This window comes from Oncorhynchus clarkii, chromosome 9 (genome assembly GCF_045791955.1).
Source record: "Oncorhynchus clarkii lewisi isolate Uvic-CL-2024 chromosome 9, UVic_Ocla_1.0, whole genome shotgun sequence".
Taxonomy (NCBI): Eukaryota; Metazoa; Chordata; class Actinopteri; order Salmoniformes; family Salmonidae; genus Oncorhynchus; species Oncorhynchus clarkii.
The window spans coordinates 20,470,618-20,490,178 of record NC_092155.1 but is presented as its reverse complement, the minus strand read 5'-3'; the positions used below and the strand labels follow the sequence as shown (position 1 = coordinate 20,490,178).

Genomic DNA, 19,561 nt, shown 5'->3' with positions numbered 1-19,561 from the left:
CACATTTTTGAAGCACGATTTCCCTCAATCTTTATCACTGCAGCTACTGTTGTCTAAGAGACTCAAATGTGTGACCTGTTCATCCACTAGTGCTTCTATCAGTCATTTTACCTCACTAAAGACATCTATGAAGAAAATATGACAAACACAGCTTATACAATACAGTAGTTTTATTCTAGTGATCTCTCATTCGGGATTTACACTCAAATGAAAAGATAGATAGAATGCCCTATGATATTGTTATTGAGTAGGTCCATGTGGCCTAAAATCACACTGATTGAGAATACTGTACTGATCTCTACGTCAAATTACCTAATACATAGCTCATTGTGTTTTTTCATACATTTCAGTTGACTTGGTATTACTAAGCTGCCTCCTTAAAATAGTTGGTTTACTGTTGCTAAAATGGTCAGTTAAAGAGTAAGTAGTAGAGCCTACAGTATGAGAGAAATGAGAGTTCTGAGACATCCGGCTGAAAACCACAGAAAGAGAAAGAGAGATAGTGGGAGAGGGAGAGTAAAGAGCTGAGAAAGAGCGAGATAAGGATATTGCTTGCAATAGGCCAGCAGGCCCTAACAAAGCATAGATACATCCTCATTTTGTGTTCATCAAAGACTACAAAGTACCTGGAAATAAGTTGCTGTGTGTGTAATGGGGTGTTAGTGGCATGAGAACAGAAAACACTTTTCAAAACTACAACTTACAGACGGCCCAAATAAATACATACAACTTCCTTTGTCTTGATTATTGTTGAACAGTTGATTAATCTTATCACAAGCAAGTCAATATCAAATGGCAGAGAAGCAATGCATTTAATTTATTGGTAGCTACAGTTACAATAACAAAGCTAATACAGTTAATGAAGAGCTCATTCATTTCAATGGAAATCTGTTTTATTGTTCTACTGTCTGATCCCAGAGTACATCTTCTCTTCCATGTTGCTTCTCTGTCTTCTAGACCTCTTTTCCTTGTTACTCAGATTCAGAGCTACCAGTGGAGGCTCCCCAAAGGAGGAAGGGGAGGACCATCCTCCTCGGTAAATGTCATGAATATAAAAATGTTAAATCATTTAAAAAGTTATACTTTTTTGATAACACTATTCTAAATATAATCACATCACCAAATAATTGATTAAAACATACTATTTTGCAATGAAGGTCTACTGTAGCCTCAAAAGCACTCTGTAGGGTAGCAACATGGTGTTGTCATAGGACAGCTAGTTTCCATCCTCCTCTGGGTACATTGACTTCAATTCAAAACCTACGAGGCTCATGGTTCTCACCCTCTTCCATAGACTTAAACAGTAATTATGACAACTTCCATAGGGCGTCCTCCAACCTATCAGAGCTCTTGCAGCATAAACTGACATGTTGTCCGCCCAATGAAAGGATCAGAGATTGATTCTGGAACTGGAAGCGTAAGCTACAGCTAGCTAGCACTGCATTGCATAAAATGTGGTGAGTAGTTGACTCAAAGAGAGAGAAAGACAGTAGTTTAACAGTTTTGAGCAAATACATTTCTTGCAAAATGAAGGAGAAGCAAGAGAGAGATGGAAAGAGATGTTATCCTTTTTTTTCACTTTCACTTACTTATCTAGCAAATGCAACTAGCTAGTTTAGCCCACTGAAACACCCTGCTCAAACAAAGAGATGCTATGTTAGCTAGCTGGCTATGACTATCCAACACAACATTGGAACTCTTCCAAGTCAAGGTAAGCTTTTGGTTTTCCTAATTCATCGCCCCCGGGGCCCACCAGTGTAAGTGCTAAACTGCTAACTGACTGCACACTGTAATGTTACTGCATGATTGTAGCAGGTTTACTAACACTTTAGTTCAATTAGCTATGTTGACTGTGACGTTACTTTAGCTAAAATGCTGACAATGATGTAGGCTGTGTGTAGCGGTTATGATATGGTTTGGCTTTGAAATATTTTTTCACCTGGTCACGTACAGATGATGTGTTGTGTATTGAAGTCCACAAGCATAGGGATGATGTGAGAGGATGGGGAGATCATAGATGCAAGAAGGAATATAACTAGGCTGTTATGAAAGTGAACTGGGTTTATGAGTGATCAGGGGTGTATTCATTACATTCTGTTGAAAAACATTTCTTAAACAGAAGCAAACGGATCAAAAAGGTGTCACACATATGTGAATTTGCTCAATAGAAACTCTTGTTTGCAACTGTTGTACTAATGATTAAGTATATATCAGCTGATGAAGGTAATATGTGTGAAGGAGGAATTGATTGTGCCAATGTGTGTCACTGTCTGTCACCTCAAATGTTTCTCTCAACCCGTGTGCACCTACGTTGTAAACTTTACTTCAAATATCTATGTAGGAGACCCTGTCTCAGGGCTCTTCTCACACTGATCACTTTGGTCCAGTGTCCTGTGTGAATTTAAGTATGCTCTCTCTAATTCTTTCTTTCTCTCTCTCGGAGGACCTGAGCCCTAAGACCATGCCTCAGGTCTACCTGGCATGATGACTCCTTGCTGTCCACAGTCCACCTGGCCGTGCTGCTGCTCCAGTTTCAACTGTTCTGCCTGCGGCTATGGAATCCTGACCTGTTCACCGGACGTGCTACCTGTCCCAGACCTGCTCTTTTCACCCAACCAAGCCGCAACTCTTCTCGACACAATGCCCACTTAACCCGGAAGCCAGCTGCACCAATGTGTCGGTGGAAACACCATTCACCTGGCGACCGTGTCAGCATGCACTGCGCCCAGCCCACCACAGTAGTCGCTAGTGTGCAATGGGACAAGGACATCCCTGCCGGACAAACAGTCCCCTAACCCGGACAAAACTGGGCCACATGTGTGCTGCCCCATGGGTCTCCCATTCGTTCGAGCCTGGACTCAAACCCAGAATCTCTAGTGGCACAGCTAGCACTGCGATGTAGTGCCTTAGAACACCATGCCACTTGGGAGAACCATGGTTTAACTTTTTCTTTACCTTTCATTATGAGAATGGCTTCTTCTCCAAACTCCATGTTATTGCTATCAGAGCTCCCACAGTAGTATGTGCCTGAATCTGACAGCTGCATGTCTGAAATCCTTAGGTCATTATTTCATTGCCAATTTTCCGCTGAGAAGCGAGGGTTATCCTGAAACTCACTTTAGAATGTTGCGTTCCTTTCAAACGTTAAGACAGTTGAGAAGAGCTGAAGTTTATCTCCCAAGGTTTTCATGTACCAAGAGAACAATACAGCAATGTTGCTGGGCTCCCGAGTGCCGCAGCGGTCTAAGGCACTGCATCTCAGTACTATATAGGTCTTTTCTGACAACATGGTTCAAATCCAGGCTGTTTCACAACTGGCTGTGATTGGGAGTACTATAAGGTGGTGTAGAACATCATCGTAAATAAGAATTTGTTCTTTACTGACTTGCCTAGTTGAATAAAGGTAACATTTTATGAAAGCAGTGCAAAATCACTTTGTCTCCGACATTGCCTGACACAATACCACTCTTTTGACATATTGATAAAGACTCCGTTCCAGTTTGCTTATCAAATCAAACTTTATTGGTCACATACACATGGTTAGCAGATGTTATTGTGAGTGTAGCAAAATTCTTATGCTTCTAGATCTGACAATGCAGCAGTATCTAACAGGTAATATCTAACAATTCCACAACAAAACCTAATATCTAACATATTCCACAACAAAACCTAATACACAAAATCTAGTAAAGGAATGGGATGAGAATATATACAGTTGAAGTCTGAAGTTTACAACCACCTTAGCCAAATACATTTAAACTCAGTTTTTCACAATTCCTGACACTTAATCCTTGTAAAAATTCCCAGTCTTAGGTCAGTTAGGATCACCACTTTATTTTAAGAATGTGAAATGTCAGAATAATAGTAGAGATAATGATTTGTTTCAGCTTGTATTTCTTTCATCACTTTCCCAGTGGGTCAGAAGTTTACATACACTCAATTAGTATTTGGCATTGAATTTAAATTGTTTAACTTGGATCAAACATTTCAGGTTGCCTTCCACAAGCTTCCCACAACAAGTTGGGTGAATTTTGGCCCATTCCTCCTGACAGAGCTGGTGTAACTGAGTCTGGTGTGTAAGGCCTCCTTGCTTACACATGCTTTTTCAGTTCTGCCCACACATTTTGTATGGTATTGTGGTCAGGGCTTTGTGATGGCCACTCCAATACCTTGACTATGTTGTCCTTAAGCCATTTTGCCACACGTTTGGAAGTATGCTTGGGGTCATTGTCCATTTGGAAGACCCATTTGCGACCAAGCGTTAACTTTCTGACTGATGTCTTGAGATGTTGCTTCAATATATCCACATCATTTTCCTCATGATGCCACCTATTTTGTGAAGTGCACCAGTCCCTCCTGCAGCAAAGCACCCCCACAACATGATGCTGCCACCCCCGTGCTTCACGGTTAGGATGGTGTTCTTCGGCTTGCAAGCACCCCCCTTTTTTCCTCCAAACATAACGATGGTCATTATGGCCAAACAGTTTCATCATTCATTTTTGTTTCATCAGACCAGAGGACATTTCTCCAAAAAGTATGATCTTTGTACCCATGTGCAGTTGCAAAGTGTAGTCTGGCTTTTTTATGGCGGTATTGGAGCAGTGGCTTCTTCCTTGCTGAGTGGTCTTTCAGGTTATGTCGATATAGGACACGTTTTACTGTGGATATAGATACTTTTGTACCTGTTTCCTCCAGCATCTTCACAAGGTCCTTTGCTGTTGTTCTGGGATTGATTTTCACTTTTCGCACTAAAGTACGTTCATCTCTAGGAGACAGGAGACAGTCTCCTTCCTGAGCGATATGACGGCTGCGTGGTCCCATGGTGTTTAAACTTGCGTACTATTGTTTGTGCAGATGAACGTGGTATCTTCAGGCGTTTGGAAATTGCTCCCAAGGATGAACCAGACCACTATTTTCTTTCTGAGGTCTTGGCTGATTTCTTATGATTTTCCCATGATGTACAACAAAGAGGCACTGAGTTTGAAGGTAGACCTTGAAATACATCCACAGGTACACCTCCAATTGACTCAAATTACTTAAATTAGCCTATCAGAAGCTTCTAAAGCCATAACACCCTTTCTGGAATTTTCCAAGCAGTTTAAAGGCTCAGTCAACTTAGTATATGTAAACTTCTGACCCACTGGAATTGTGATAGAGTGAATTATAAGTGAAATAATCTGTCTTTAAACAATTGTTGGAAAAATTACCACTCCACAAAGTAGATGTCCTAACCGACTTGCCAAAACTATAGTTTGTTAACAAGACATTTGTGGAGTGGTTGAAAAACAAGTTTCACAATAAATTTTAGATATTTTCAAATGATTTGCGAAAAGTGCAAAAAATGCTAATATCGGTCCCATAACTTGAATGCCACAAATGATAAAATATTTGCATTTGGAAACAATTCCAGGGAAACTGAACCAAAGCATGGATTGCTGTCATACCTTGTCCGTATACTGCTTATAGGGAAAGGAAACCAAAATGTGATTTTGTAATTTGGGTGAACTATTTCTTTAAAGTGGTCCAATGCTTACTGTGTACGATATGTTGTGCAGGGTGTGTGACTTTTTGGTGTCTAGATGATCAGTTAAATGAACCATTGTATAATTTTCTAGCACCGGTTGGATAAAGAACGTACAATGCTGAGGTTGCAGTGTGAAAACAGATGCATTTTCTTCAGTAAACAAGATATGAAATGAAGAAATTGTTATCTGGCAAGCATACGATACATTTTCAATCAGAGTACAAACAGTAAAGAACTACAGTTACAGTACAAGGACCTGCACAGGCTCTTGGTCTGACACCCAGTTATCTTCCTTAGACTTGGCCCAACCCCATGTAACAGTTACAGTACTCTTGATGACCAATAGGAGGTCTGTTTGGTTTACAACAGGTAAAGAGGGGGAAGAGTGGTGGAGCATCATGAGTGTATATGGGGGAATAACATACACTACAGAATGAAACAAGTCTATTTTTATGTCAGTCTCATTACCTATCATTCACAGAATCATGCTCTATCTGAAGTGTGACACCAGTCGGTTTAGTATGGTATTTAGACACTATGAGCTAATGATTGTAGTCCAATAATGAATTCAACCTGGCCTTCTATTCAGTTTTGGTGATAATATACTGTGTGGGTCTTACATGTCAGTGGACTGTGTTTCTAATTGTCATTGTTGTCAACAATATGTACCAGGGGGAAGAGTGGTGGAGCATCATGAGTGTATATGGGGGAATAACATACACTACAGAATGAAACAAGTCTATTTTTATGTCAGTCTCATTACCTATCATTCACAGAATCATGCTCTATCTGAAGTGTGACACCAGTCGGTTTAGTATGGGTGTAACGGTTAACTGGCAAGACCTTCTGGATGCAGCCTGGGATAAATAGATAAATGCTATTTAGACACTATGAGCTAATGATTGTAGTCCAATAATGAATTCAACCTGGCCTTCTATTCAGTTTTGGTGATAATATACTGTGTGGGTCTTACATGTCAGTGGACTGTGTTTCTAATTGTCATTGTTGTCAACAACAGAGAGAAAACAGTGACACCACACAGACATCCTGCTGAAAACCACATAGAGAGAGGGTGTGTAGAAGGCTATCACGCCTGTCCAAAGCATAGTAGTGGCCTCGTTTTGTGCTTACAGGAGACCGGCTGTATATACTATATATATATATATATATATATATATATATATATATATATATATATATATATATATATATATATTACCCTCTGTGGATAGGGTTCTACCTGGAACCAAACATTGTTCTTAAGAGGGTTATAATATGGGGACAGCTGAAGAACCCTTTAAGGTTCTAGATAGCACCCTTTTTTCTCAGTGTACAGTGTACTTTTTACCAAGGCCCATAGGGCTCTGCTCAACATGGTTCTCAATCAGAGGCAGCTGTCAATCGTTGTCCCTGATTGAGAATCATACTTAGGTAGCCTGGTTTCACTTTTGAGTTGTGGGTGATTATTTTCCGTGTTAGTGTTTGTGCCACACGGGACTGTTTCGGTTTGATTACTTCACGTTTATTGTTTTGTTCAGTGTTCATTACTTTATTTAAAAAACTTGAACACTTACCACGCCGTGCTTTGGTCCTCACCTTCTTCCACCACAGACGATCGTTACAATAAGAGTAAGAGGTCAAATTAAAGCTGTGACATTTGGTTTTCAACTTCTTCTGAATCCCTCTGTTCAGAAGATATTTAATATAGAAATTGAAAAAGTGCATGATGACCAAAGACATCACAAGGCTTATCACAGGCCTTAGAAACACAATGGGACAAATTATCTGCATTGGTATCAAACCATAACAAACCGTTAATGTCACACTAATAGATGAGGTGTGAACTCAAAGTACCTAAGAAAAGTTTATACCAAATGTGTGAAGGCATAATGTATGTTTGTTTAGTTGTTGAGTGGAAACTTCTGACCACAGAGATCTTTGTATGAGGTGTGGGTTGTTTTCCATCCCTGTTCATACCAGCGAGGTGACACTGACCACAGGCCGGGGATGTAGCGTCTGCAGCGAATGCATCAGATGAGAGTCTGCAGAGAGGATTGACACCTGCCTCTGTACGCTCAACATTAGAGCAGTAGGTCTATTGTTTATGGATGCATTCACTCTGCATGCAAATACATAATGGATGCACTATGACTGAAGTAGGCCTACAAGAGCTCCAAAGTGTTGAAGACTTTGCATAGAACACATTTAGAGTCTTTTTAAAGATAGCCCACTAAAGTACAGTTATTGTACTCAACAGCAGTTGGCATTGTGCAGGTGTCCCAAACCCCAGGTGTCCAACATACAGTATCATTGTACATCATGCATTCAATTAAATTCATCTGTATTATGGTTTAGATCCGGCAGAGAGAGAGAGGTGTGATGAGAACAGAGAGTTAGACAGATACAACCTATGTATTATTATTATTTTATTCTCCTTTTGTAATTTAACTATTTGCATATCATTACAACACTGTATATAGTCATAATATGACATTGGACATGTCTTTATTCTTTTGGAAGTTTTTTTAAGTGTATTGTTTACTGTAAATTTGTATGGTTTATTTCACTTTTGTTTATTATATATTTCACTTGCTTCAGCAAGGTAAACATGTGTTTCCATTGCCAAGAAAGCCCCTTAAGTTAAATTGAAATGAGAGAGAGAGTGGTGTGAAGAGAACAGAGAGAGCACAAGAGATAGAGTGTCAGAGAGGGAGAGAGAGCGTGAGAGAGAGAGCACGAAAGTGTGAGAGAGATTTCAGTGTTGTGAGAGCTGATAGCTCCAGGTCAGTCTTCCTGTGGTTTAGGTTGCTCGTCTTCAGCAGAGAGAGAGAATGAGATGAGTTTACCACAGTGGAAAATAACTAGGCCTATCAGTGTCACCATTATACATACATATTCAATTAACTTCAGCAAAACAATTATGATAACAACAGTAAATAAATATAATAGTGTTTGTCTTTGTTTGTACTCCTCTTACGTTGAACACAACTTTCTAGTCTAGAACCTGGTGTAAAATTGGGTTTTAGATGACAAGACACATTTCTTCAGCCTCCTGATGTTGAAGAGGCGCTGTTGCGCTTTCTTCACCATGATGTCTGTGTGGGTGGACCATTTCAGTTTGTCCGTGATGTGTACGCCAAGGAACTTAAAACGTTCCACCTTCTCCACTACTGTCCCGTCAATGTGGATGGGGGGGTGCTCCCTCTGCTGTTTCCTGTAGTCCACGATCATCACCTATGTTTTGTTGATGTTGAGTGAGAGGTTATTTCCTGACACCACACTCTGAGGGCACTCACCTCCTCCCTGTAGGCCGTCTCTTCGTTGTTGGGAATCAGGCCTACCACTGTAGTGTTGTCTGCAAACTTGATGATTGAGTTGGAAACGTTCATGGCCATGCAGTCATGGGTGAACAGGGAGTACAGGAGAGGGCTGAGAACGCACACTTGTGGGGACTCAGTGTTGAGAATCAGCAGGGTTTAGATGGTGTTTCCTACCATCACCACCTGGGGGCGGCCAATCAGGAAGTCCAGGACCCAGTTGCACAGGGCGGGGTAGAGACCCAGGGTCTCAAGCTTAATGACAAGTTTGGAAGGTACTATGGTGTTAAATGCTGAGTTGTAGTGAATGAACAGTATTCGTACATTATTCCTCTTGTCCAGATGGGATAGGGCAGTGTGCAGTGTCCAGCAGGACAATGACCCTAAGCATACTGCTAAAGCAACAAGAACTCAATTCAATTGAGTATGACTTAAATATTGCTAAACAACAGCGGAACCCATCCAACTTGTTGGAGCTGGAGCAGTTTTGCCTTGAAGAATGGGCAAAAATCCCAGTGGCTAGATGTGCCAAGCTTATTGAGACATATCCCAAGAGACTTGCAGCTGTAATTGCTATAAAAGGTTGCTCTACAAGGTATTGCCTTTGGGGCGAGTGAATAATTATGCACGCTGAAGTTCTGTTTTTTTGTCGTCGTCCCCCCACCCCCCAAAAAAAGATATATTTTAATGCATGTGGGGACAACAGACTGGGATAGGGATTGTTTGAATATGTCTGTAAACACACCAACCAGCTGGTCTGCGCATGCTCTGAGGATGTGGCTAGGGATGCCATCTGGGCCGGTCAGGTGTTTTTAGTCTGGAGTTATGGATGGAAAGAGATGTGGGGCCTGATTGGTGGAAAGAAGAAGAGAGAGTGTGACTTAGATGCAGAGAGAAAGAGAGAGAGAGAGAGAGAGAGAGAGAGAGAGAGAGGTGGAGAGGTGTGAAGAGAACTGAGAGAGGGGGGGTTTAAACAGAACAACAGATCAGTGTGGTGAGAGATAAGAGCTCCAGGTCAGTCTTCCTGTGGTTCAGGTTGCTCGTATTCATCAGAGAGAGAGAAAGAATGAGATGAGTTTACCACAGCGGAATATAACTAGGCCTATCAGTGACGCTATTATAAACACAAAGTACCCAAAAATGTATTTACAGAAAATGTATTTATGTATGTGTTATTTCCACTTACATATAAAGTACAGTATACCACCACAAGTATTATGAGTTTGGTTAAAAGTTCCTTACCTCAGCTGATATCTCAAAGTGCTGTACAGAAACCCAGCCTAACACCCCAAACAGCAAGCAATGCAGGTGTAGAAGCACAGTGGCTAGGAAAATCTCCCTAGAAAGGTCAGATCCTAGGAAGAAACCTAGAGAGGAACCAGGCTATGAGGGGTGGCCAGTCCTCTTCTGGCTGTGCCGGGTGGAGATTATAACAGAACATGGCCAAGATGTTCAAATGTTCATAGATGACCAGCAGGGTCAAGTAATAATAATCACAGTGGTTGTTGAGGGTGCCACAGGTCAGCACCTCAGGAGTAAATGTCAGTTGGCAGCACGGCCAGGTAGACTGGGGGCAGCAAGGAGTCATCACGCCAGGTAGACCTGAGGCATGGTCCTAGGGCTCAGGTCCTCTGAGAGAAAGAAAGAAATAAACATTATACTTAAATTCACACAGGACACTGGATGAGACAGGAGAAATACTCCAAATATAGCAGACTGAACCTAGACCCCCGACACATAAACTATTGCAGCATAAATACTGGAGGCTGGGACAGGAGTGGTATCATCCTGATTCCTCCTTACAAGCAAAAACTCAAACAGGAAGTACCAGCTACACCCTCAATGCGGAAGTGTTCCAATGAAGCGGATGTTAAGCTACACGACTGTTTCGCTAGCACCGACTGGACCAAGACAGAATCCTACTACACCGGTTCTGATGCTCGTCGAATGTGGCAGGACTTGCAAAGTATCACAGATTACAAAGGGAAACGCAGCTGTTAGCTGTCCGGTGACGCAAGCCTACCAGACGATCTAAATACCTTCTATGCTCAAGTGTGATGTTAGGCCACTAGAACAATGCACCACCTCAATAACACTATCATGGGAGGGCATTCTATCCATCTTTTAATTGAGTGTAAATAATGAATGAGAGATCACAAAAAAAAGACTACGTTGCTGTGTTTGTGTAGCCTCCCGACACCTAAACTACTGCAGCATAAATACGTGAGGCTGAGACAGGAGGGGTCGGGAGACACTGTGGCCCCATCCGACGATACCCCCGGACAGGGCCAAACAGGCGGGATATAACCCCACCCAATTTGCCAAAGCACAGCCCCAACACCACTAGAGGGATATCTTCAACCACCAACTTACCATCCTGAGACAAAGCCGAGTATAGCTCAAAAAGATCTCCGCCACGGCACAACCCGGCACAACCCAAGGGGAATTCCAATACACAATACAATTCCAATACACAACTTAATCCACAGAATTCGATATATTACCCAAGGGCTATGTCATCTTTAATTTCAAAAGATGGTAACATACAGGGAATCGATTCTAAATAGTTGTTCTTTAAAAAATATTCCACTGTCTCCCCGACAAATGTTATGTCTTAAGGCCAGTCTTGTTCACCTCAGCACTGGTGAATCTCAATTGCAAACTCCTCACGTCCTCTCGCCTCTCTTCTCGCCTCCTTCTCTAAACTCATTGGATGAGAAAGCCAGAGGTCCCTCTCCTCTAAATTTTTCATGCAATGGGATTTGAGAAGGTGGTGATACGTTGCTCACTGGTCCCTCCTACTCTACCTCAGACCCTGACCATGAAGGCTGCCAGAAGGGTATTTTTGCCTACTGCTTGGAATAGGGGGACAGAGCACAGCAACAACAACAACAGTCAATTATAAAACAACCATTCAATATCCACTGCGTGTACACATCATTAAGATCAACTTCCTGATATTGAGTTGAAATGATCAACAACCAATTTGACAGAGCTTGATGAATTTGAAAAATAATATTGGCAAATGTTGCACAAACCAGCTGTGGCAAGCGCTTAGCGACTTACCCAGAAATAGTCACAGCTTTAATCGCTGGCAAAGGTGATTTCAACATGTATTGACTCAGGGGGTTGAATACTTAGTGAATCAAGATACGTTAGTTAGGGTTTAATTTTACATTAACTTTTTACAAATTTAAACATTTTTCTTCCACTTTAACATAGCAGAGTATTTTGTGTTTAAAAAAAATACAATTAAATCCATTTCTATCCAACACAACAACATTTGGAAAAAGTCTAGTGGTGTGAATACTTTCTGAAAGAACTGTACAACCCTCAGTGCATCAAAACAACACACATTCTATCCACACTTCTCTTCATCTGTTTATCTGGATGAAAAACACCAGACAAGACCTTTGCTGCTCAACAAGATGTTCAAACTATGTATGTAAAGAATACAAACAATGAGCTAAAAACCTTTAAATTCCCGAAAGCATTCAACAAGTGGAAAATATGCAGATACTTTGTAACCTTACAAAAATGTTAACTTTATTAATACATTTGTCAACTCTTTTCCTTCATGAAAACCTCTGACCCGTGCGCTCAAAACATATCGACTTCAGTCAGTATCAATGTTCACAGTACTATTTATTAATTCTTACATACAACAGTGCTTGGCGATAGCAAGATTCATACTGCATATACTCTATTGATATTGGCCTTAGCTTTATCTATTTCCTGGCGGTGTAGATGATGATGAAGGTGGTCAGACAGCAGAGGAGAACTCCAGTTCTTGTGATGGTGTCATGTACTGTCATGTTGTGTCTTGTCTCTGTCCTTTCCCTTCACCCTGTCTCCCTCTGCTGGTCGTTGTTAGGTTACCTTTTCTCCCCCGCTTTCCCCCAGCTGTTCCTTGTCTCCTCTAACTACCCATTCACCCCGTTTCCCACCTGTTCCCTTTTTCCCTCTGATTAGGTCCCTATATCTCTCTCTGTTTCTGTTCCTGTCCTTGTCGGATTCTTGTTTGTTGTGTTTCATGCCTGAGCCAGACTATCGTCATGTTTGCTGTAACCTTGTCCTGTCCTGTCGGAATCTGCCGGTCTATCTGAGCCTACCTATGTTTGGTTATTAAAGAAGCTCTGTTTAAGTTAGTTCGCTTTTGGGTCCTCATTCACTCACCATAACAGAAGAATCCGACCCTCCACTCAGCCGTCGGGATCCAGGGAGCGATGCTAGGCAGACACGAGCAGGAAGTGTCTGCTGCTCGACATGCCGTTGAGACCCTGGCCACCCAAGTCTCCAACCTCACAGAACAGGTTCACCATCTCCGCCTCGATCCACCGGCCACTTCCAGGGCTTTCGAATCTCCGGAGCCCAGAATCAATAACCCGCCGTGTTACTCTGGGGAGCCCACTGAATGCCGCTCGTTCCTCACCCAGTGTGATATTGTGTTTTCTCTCCAGCCCAACACTTACTCCAGGAGCACTGCTCGTGTCGCCTACGTCATATCTCTCCTTATTGGACGGGCTCGTGAGTGGGGCACGGCAATCTGGGAGGCAAGGGCTGAGTGTACTAACCAGTATCAGGACTTTAAGGAGGAGATGATACGGGTTTTTGATCGATCTGTTTTTGGGGAGGAGGCTTCCAGGGCCCTGTCTTCCCTATGTCAAGGCAATCGATCCATAACAGACTACTCTATTGAGTTTCGCACTCTTGCTGTCTCCAGTGGCTGGAACGAGCCGGCCTTGCTCGCTCGTCTTCTGGAGGGTTTCCGCGCAGAGGTAAAGGATGAGATTCTCTCCCGGGAGGTTCCTTCCAGCGTGGATTCCTTGATTGAACTCGCTATTCGCATTGAGCGACGGGTTGATCTTCGTCACAGAGCTCGTGGAAAGGAGCTCGCGCTCTCCGTCGCCTCCCTCTCCGCATCACTACCATCTTCCTCTGCCGGCTCGGGTGCTGAGCCCATGCAGCTGGGAGGTATCCGCATCTCGACTAAGGAGAGGGAACGGATAATCACCAACCGCCTCTGTCTCTATTGCGGTTCCGCTGGTCATTTTGTCACTTCATGTCCAGTAAAAGGCCAGAGCTCGTCAGTAAGCGGAGGGCTACTGGTGAGCGCTACTACTCCTGTCTCTCCTTCAAGATCCTGCACTACCTTGTCGGTCCATCTACGCTGGACCGGTTCGTCAGCTTCCTGCAGTGCCTTAATAGACTCTGGGGCGGAGGGCTGTTTTATGGACGAGACCTGGGCTCAGGAACATGACATTCCTCTCAGACAGTTAAAGGAGCCCACGGCCTTGTTCGCCCTGGATGGTAGTCCTCTCCCCAGGATTCAGCGTGAGACGCTACCTTTAACCCTCACTGTTTCTGGTAATCATAGTGAAACCATTTCTTTTTTAATTTTTCGTTCACCTTTTACACCTGTTGTTTTGGGCCATCCCTGGCTAGTTTGTCATAATCCTTCCATTAATTGGTCTAGTAATTCTATCCTCTCCTGGAACGTCTCTTGTCATGTGAAATGTTTAATGTCTGCTATCCCTCCTGTTTCCTCTGTCTCTTCTTCACAGGAGGAGCCTGGTGATTTGACAGGGGTGCCGGAGGAATATCACGATCTGCGCACGGTGTTCAGTCGGTCCAGGGCCACCTCTCTTCCTCCACACCGGTCGTATGATTGTAGTATTGATCTCCTTCCGGGAACCACCCCCCCCCGGGGTAGACTATACTCTCTGTCGGCTCCCGAACGTAAGGCTCTCGAAGATTATTTGTCTGTAGCTCTTGACGCCGGTACCATAGTCCCCTCCTCCTCTCCCGCCGGAGCGGGGTTTTTTTTGTCAAGAAGAAGGACGGGTCTCTGCGCCCCTGCATAGATTATCGAGGGCTGAATGACATAACAGTGAAGAATCGTTATCCGCTTCCTCTTATGTCTTCAGCCTTCGAGATCCTGCAGGGAGCCAGGTTTTTCACTAAGTTGGACCTTCGTAACGCTTACCATCTCGTGCGCATCAGGGAGGGGGACGAGTAGAAGACGGCGTTTAACACTCCGTTAGGGCACTTTGAATACCGGGTTCTTCCTTTCGGCCTCGCTAACGCTCCAGCTGTCTTTCAGGCATTAGTCAATGATGTCCTGAGAGACATGCTGAACATCTTTGTTTTCGTTTACCTTGACGATATCCTGATTTTTTCACCGTCACTCCAGATTCATGTTCAGCACGTTCGACGTGTCCTCCAGCGCCTTTTAGAGAATTGTCTTTTTGTGAAGGCTGAGAAGTGCACTTTTCATGCCTCCTCCGTCACATTTCTCGGTTCTGTTATTTCCGCTGAAGGCATTAAGATGGATCCCGCTAAGGTCCAAGCTGTCATTGATTGGCCCGTCCCTAAGTCACGCGTCGAGCTGCAGCGCTTTCTCGGCTTCGCGAACTTCTATCGTCGTTTCATCCGTAATTTCGGTCAGGTGGCAGCTCCTCTCACAGCCCTTACTTCTGTCAAGACGTGCTTTAAGTGGTCCGTTTCCGCCCAGGGAGCTTTTGATCTCCTCAAGAATCGTTTTACATCCGCTCCTATCCTTGTTACACCTGACGTCTCTAGACAGTTCGTTGTCGAGGTTGACGCGTCAGAGGTGGGCGTGGGAGCCATCCTTTCTCAGCGCTCCCTCTCTGACGACAAGGTCCACCCATGCGCGTATTTTTCTCATCGCCTGTCGCCGTCGGAACGTAACTATGATGTGGGTAACCGCGAACTGCTCGCCATCCGGTTAGCCCTAGGCGAATGGCGACAGTGGTTGGAGGGGGCGACCGTTCCTTTTGTTGTTTGGACTGACCATAGGAACCTTGAGTACATCCGTTCTGCCAAACGACTTAATGCGCGTCAGGCGCGTTGGGCGCTGTTTTTCGCTCGTTTCGAGTTCGTGATTTCTTATCGTCCGGGCTCTAAGAACACCAAGCCTGATGCTTTGTCTCGTCTCTTCAGTTCTTCAGTAGCCTCCACTGACCCCGAGGGGATTCTCCCTGAGGGGCGTGTTGTCGGGTTGACTGTCTGGGGAATTGAGAGGCAGGTAAAACAAGCGCTCACTCACACTCCGTCGCCGCGCGCTTGTCCTAGGAACCTTCTTTTCGTTCCCGTTCCTACTCGTCTGGCCGTTCTTCAGTGGGCTCACTCTGCCAAGTTAGCCGGCCACCCTGGCGTTCGGGGTACGCTTGCTTCCATTCGCCAGCGTTTTTGGTGGCCCACCCGGGAGCATGACACGCGTCGTTTCGTGGCTGCTTGTTCGGTCTGCGCGCAGACTAAGTCCGGTAACTCTCCTCCTGCCGGCCGTCTCAGGCCGCTTCCTATTCCCTCTCGACCGTGGTCTCACATCGCCTTAGATTTTGTCACCGGACTGCCTTCGTCAGCGGGGAAGACTGTTATTCTTACGGTTGTCGATAGGTTCTCTAAGGCGGCTCATTTCATTCCCCTTGCTAAGCTTCCTTCTGCTAAAGAGACGGCACAAATCATCATCGAGAATGTTTTCAGAATTCATGGCCTTCCGTCAGACGTCGTTTCGGACAGAGGTCCGCAATTCACGTCTCAATTTTGGAGGGAGTTTTGCCGTTTGATTGGGGCTTCCGTCAGTCTCTCTTCCGGCTTTCACCCCCAGTCTAACGGTCAAGCAGAACGGGCCAATCAGACTATTGGTCGCATCTTACGCAGTCTTTCTTTTCGCAACCCTGCGTCTTGGTCAGAACAGCTCCCCTGGGCAGAATACGCCCACAACTCGCTTCCTTCGTCTGCGACCGGGCTATCTCCTTTTCAGAGTAGCCTCGGGTACCAGCCTCCGCTGTTCTCATCTCAGTTCGCCGAGTCCAGCGTCCCCTCCGCTCAGGCTTTTGTCCAACGTTGCGAGCGCACCTGGAAGAGGGTCAGGTCTGCACTTTGCCGTTATAGGACGCAGACTGTGAGGGCTGCTAATAAGCGTAGAACTAAGAGTCCTAGATATTGTCGCGGTCAGAGAGTTTGGCTCTCCACTCAGAACCTTCCCCTTAAGACGGCTTCTCGCAAGTTGACCCCGCGGTTCATTGGTCCGTTCCGTATTTCTCGGGTCATTAATCCTGTCGCAGTTCGACTTCTTCTTCCGCGATACCTTCGTCGCGTCCACCCGGTCTTCCATGTCTCCTGCATCAAGCCCGTCCTTCGCGCCCCCGCTCGTCTTCCCCCCCCCCCCCCCATCCTTGTCGAGGGCGCACCCATCTACAGGGTCCGTAGAATTTTGGACATGCGTCCTCGGGGCCGTGGTCACCAGTACCTCGTAGATTGGGAGGGGTACGGTCCTGAGGAGAGGAGTTGGGTTCCCTCTCGGGACGTGCTGGACCGTGCGCTGATCGAGGATTTCCTCCGTTGCCGCCAGGTTTCCTCCTCGAGTGCGCCAGGAGGCGCTCGGTGAGTGGGGGGGTACTGTCATGTACTGTCATGTTGTGTCTTGTCTCTGTCCTTTCCCTTCACCCTGTCTCCCTCTGCTGGTCGTTGTTAGGTTACCTTTTCTCCCCCGCTTTCCCCCAGCTGTTCCTTGTCTCCTCTAACTACCCATTCACCCCGTTTCCCACCTGTTCCCTTTTTCCCTCTGATTAGGTCCCTATATCTCTCTCTGTTTCTGTTCCTGTCCTTGTCGGATTCTTGTTTGTTGTGTTTCATGCCTGAGCCAGACTATCGTCATGTTTGCTGTAACCTTGTCCTGTCCTGTCGGAATCTGCCGGTCTATCTGAGCCTACCTATGTTTGGTTATTAAAGAAGCTCTGTTTAAGTTAGTTCGCTTTTGGGTCCTCATTCACTCACCATAACAGATGGAGAGAAGGACCAGGATTCTCATCTGTGGATCAGCAACTGAAATGATACGAATTCTCAGGCTAGGTTGGTATAAGCTGCTGTTATACTTTATTTCTATTCTGTGGTACTTTCATGGTACATCATATCAATTAATTTCTGAAAGATTCTCACTTAAAATTACAGAATGAATATACCTTCTTCATGGTGCTCTGTAGAGTCCTTGTCATAATCTTTGTGACCTTTTGAACAGTTAGGTGAGTTAAATATTCTACTGTTATTCAAACTGTAATACTAGATAGTATTGTATCTCCAACATTAAGTCAAAATTATATCTGATACCTAGAATAAATGGTTGTGCATTTGGTGTCATAGCAGACAATGTATTGAAAAGGTTACCTTGCACCTTCAGGACAGTCGCGTTGGTGAAGATTAAATAGTTATCCAACATTCCACAGAAGTACAGACCAGAATCAGCTACATCCACCTCTGTGATTGTGAGATAGATAGTTATATTGGTCATGAACATTTTCATACTCATGCCCTGAAATCCATTTTGATGATGAATAGTTGGCACGGAGCTCCACATATACGTGATGCACAGCGGCTCTGAGCCGTTGATTTGCTTGAACCAGCCAACATGTCCTGGTGTTTTAAGGACATTGATGCACTGCAGGGTGACATTCTCTCCTGAATGTACCACCATTAAGGGTGGTGGAGAGACACACACAACATGGTTCAGATCTGAAAGAGAGAGAGAACAAAAGTTACAAAAGAGTTGTGAATAAAACGTCATCTTCATGCACATTAAATACACACCTTTAACACAACTATGTGAGAGACCAAATCTATTGATGAATCACAAAATCTGAACTGAAGATACAGTCACTTACAGAAGCCGTAGAGGACGAGAGCTGGTACATATATGCGTTCCATTCTGTGTTTAGATCTACACTGCCAGACCATGAATGAAGGAATGAATCTTAAAATAAGAGAAATGAAAGTAATTTGTGATTATGGGCGGGACATAATGACAACCATATCTGTGGACAATGACCACAGATACAAGTAATCTTATCACCAACCACTGATGTTCAACCCTTGTATTTGGTTTGATAGAGAGAAATATAAGATATTTTAATTATAGACTGTAGTTTATCATCATAGATGTTCGCAGAATTTTAAATTCTCAGAATTGATCAAATATTTTTTAACAGTGTAGCGACCCCCCAAAGGTGCGGAACCTAACCCCATAGGGGGGGGGGTCTGGGTGGGCACCTGTCTGCGGTGGCGGCTCCGGGGCGGGACGTGGACCCCACTCCACCATAGTCTTGGCCCACATAAGTGGTGCCTTTGGAGCGGCGACCCTCGCCGCCGACCTCGGACTGGGGACCCTTGCAGCGGGCCCCGAATAGACGGGAGATTCCGGCAGCGCCGGACAGGCGGGAGACTCTGGCGGCGACTGAGTAAAGGGCGGCTCCGGCGGCACCTGACTGATGGGCGGCTCTGGCGGCTCCTGACTGACGGGCGGCTCTGGCGGCTCCTGACTGACGGGCGGCTCTGGCGGCTCCTGACTGACGGGTGGCTCTGGCGGCTCCTGACTGACGGGCGGCTCTGGCGGCTCCTGACTGACGTGTGGCTCTGGCGGCTCCTGACTGACGGGTGGCTCTGGCGGCTCCTGACTGACGGGTGGCTCTGGCGGCTCCTGACTGACGGGCGGCTCTGGCGGCTCCTGACTGACGGGTGGCTCTGGCGGCTCCTGACTGACGGGCGGCTCTGGCGGCGCCGCACACGAGGGAGACTCTGGAGGCGCCGGACAGGAGGGAGACTCTGGAGCAACGGACAGGAGGGAGACTCTGGAGGCGCCGGACAGGAGAGAGACTCTGGAGGCACCGGACAGGAGCGAGAACCTGGAAGGAGGAGACGGAGA

At 45.1% G+C, this 19,561-nt stretch overlaps 1 protein-coding gene across 1 annotated transcript in view; it reads left to right on the top strand.

Annotated features, from left to right (window-relative positions):
* Positions 1-19,561, top strand: part of LOC139417506 (immunoglobulin lambda-1 light chain-like) — a 179,923-nt gene that overhangs the window by 96,686 nt on the left and 63,676 nt on the right. The gene's annotated exons all lie outside the window — the stretch shown is intronic.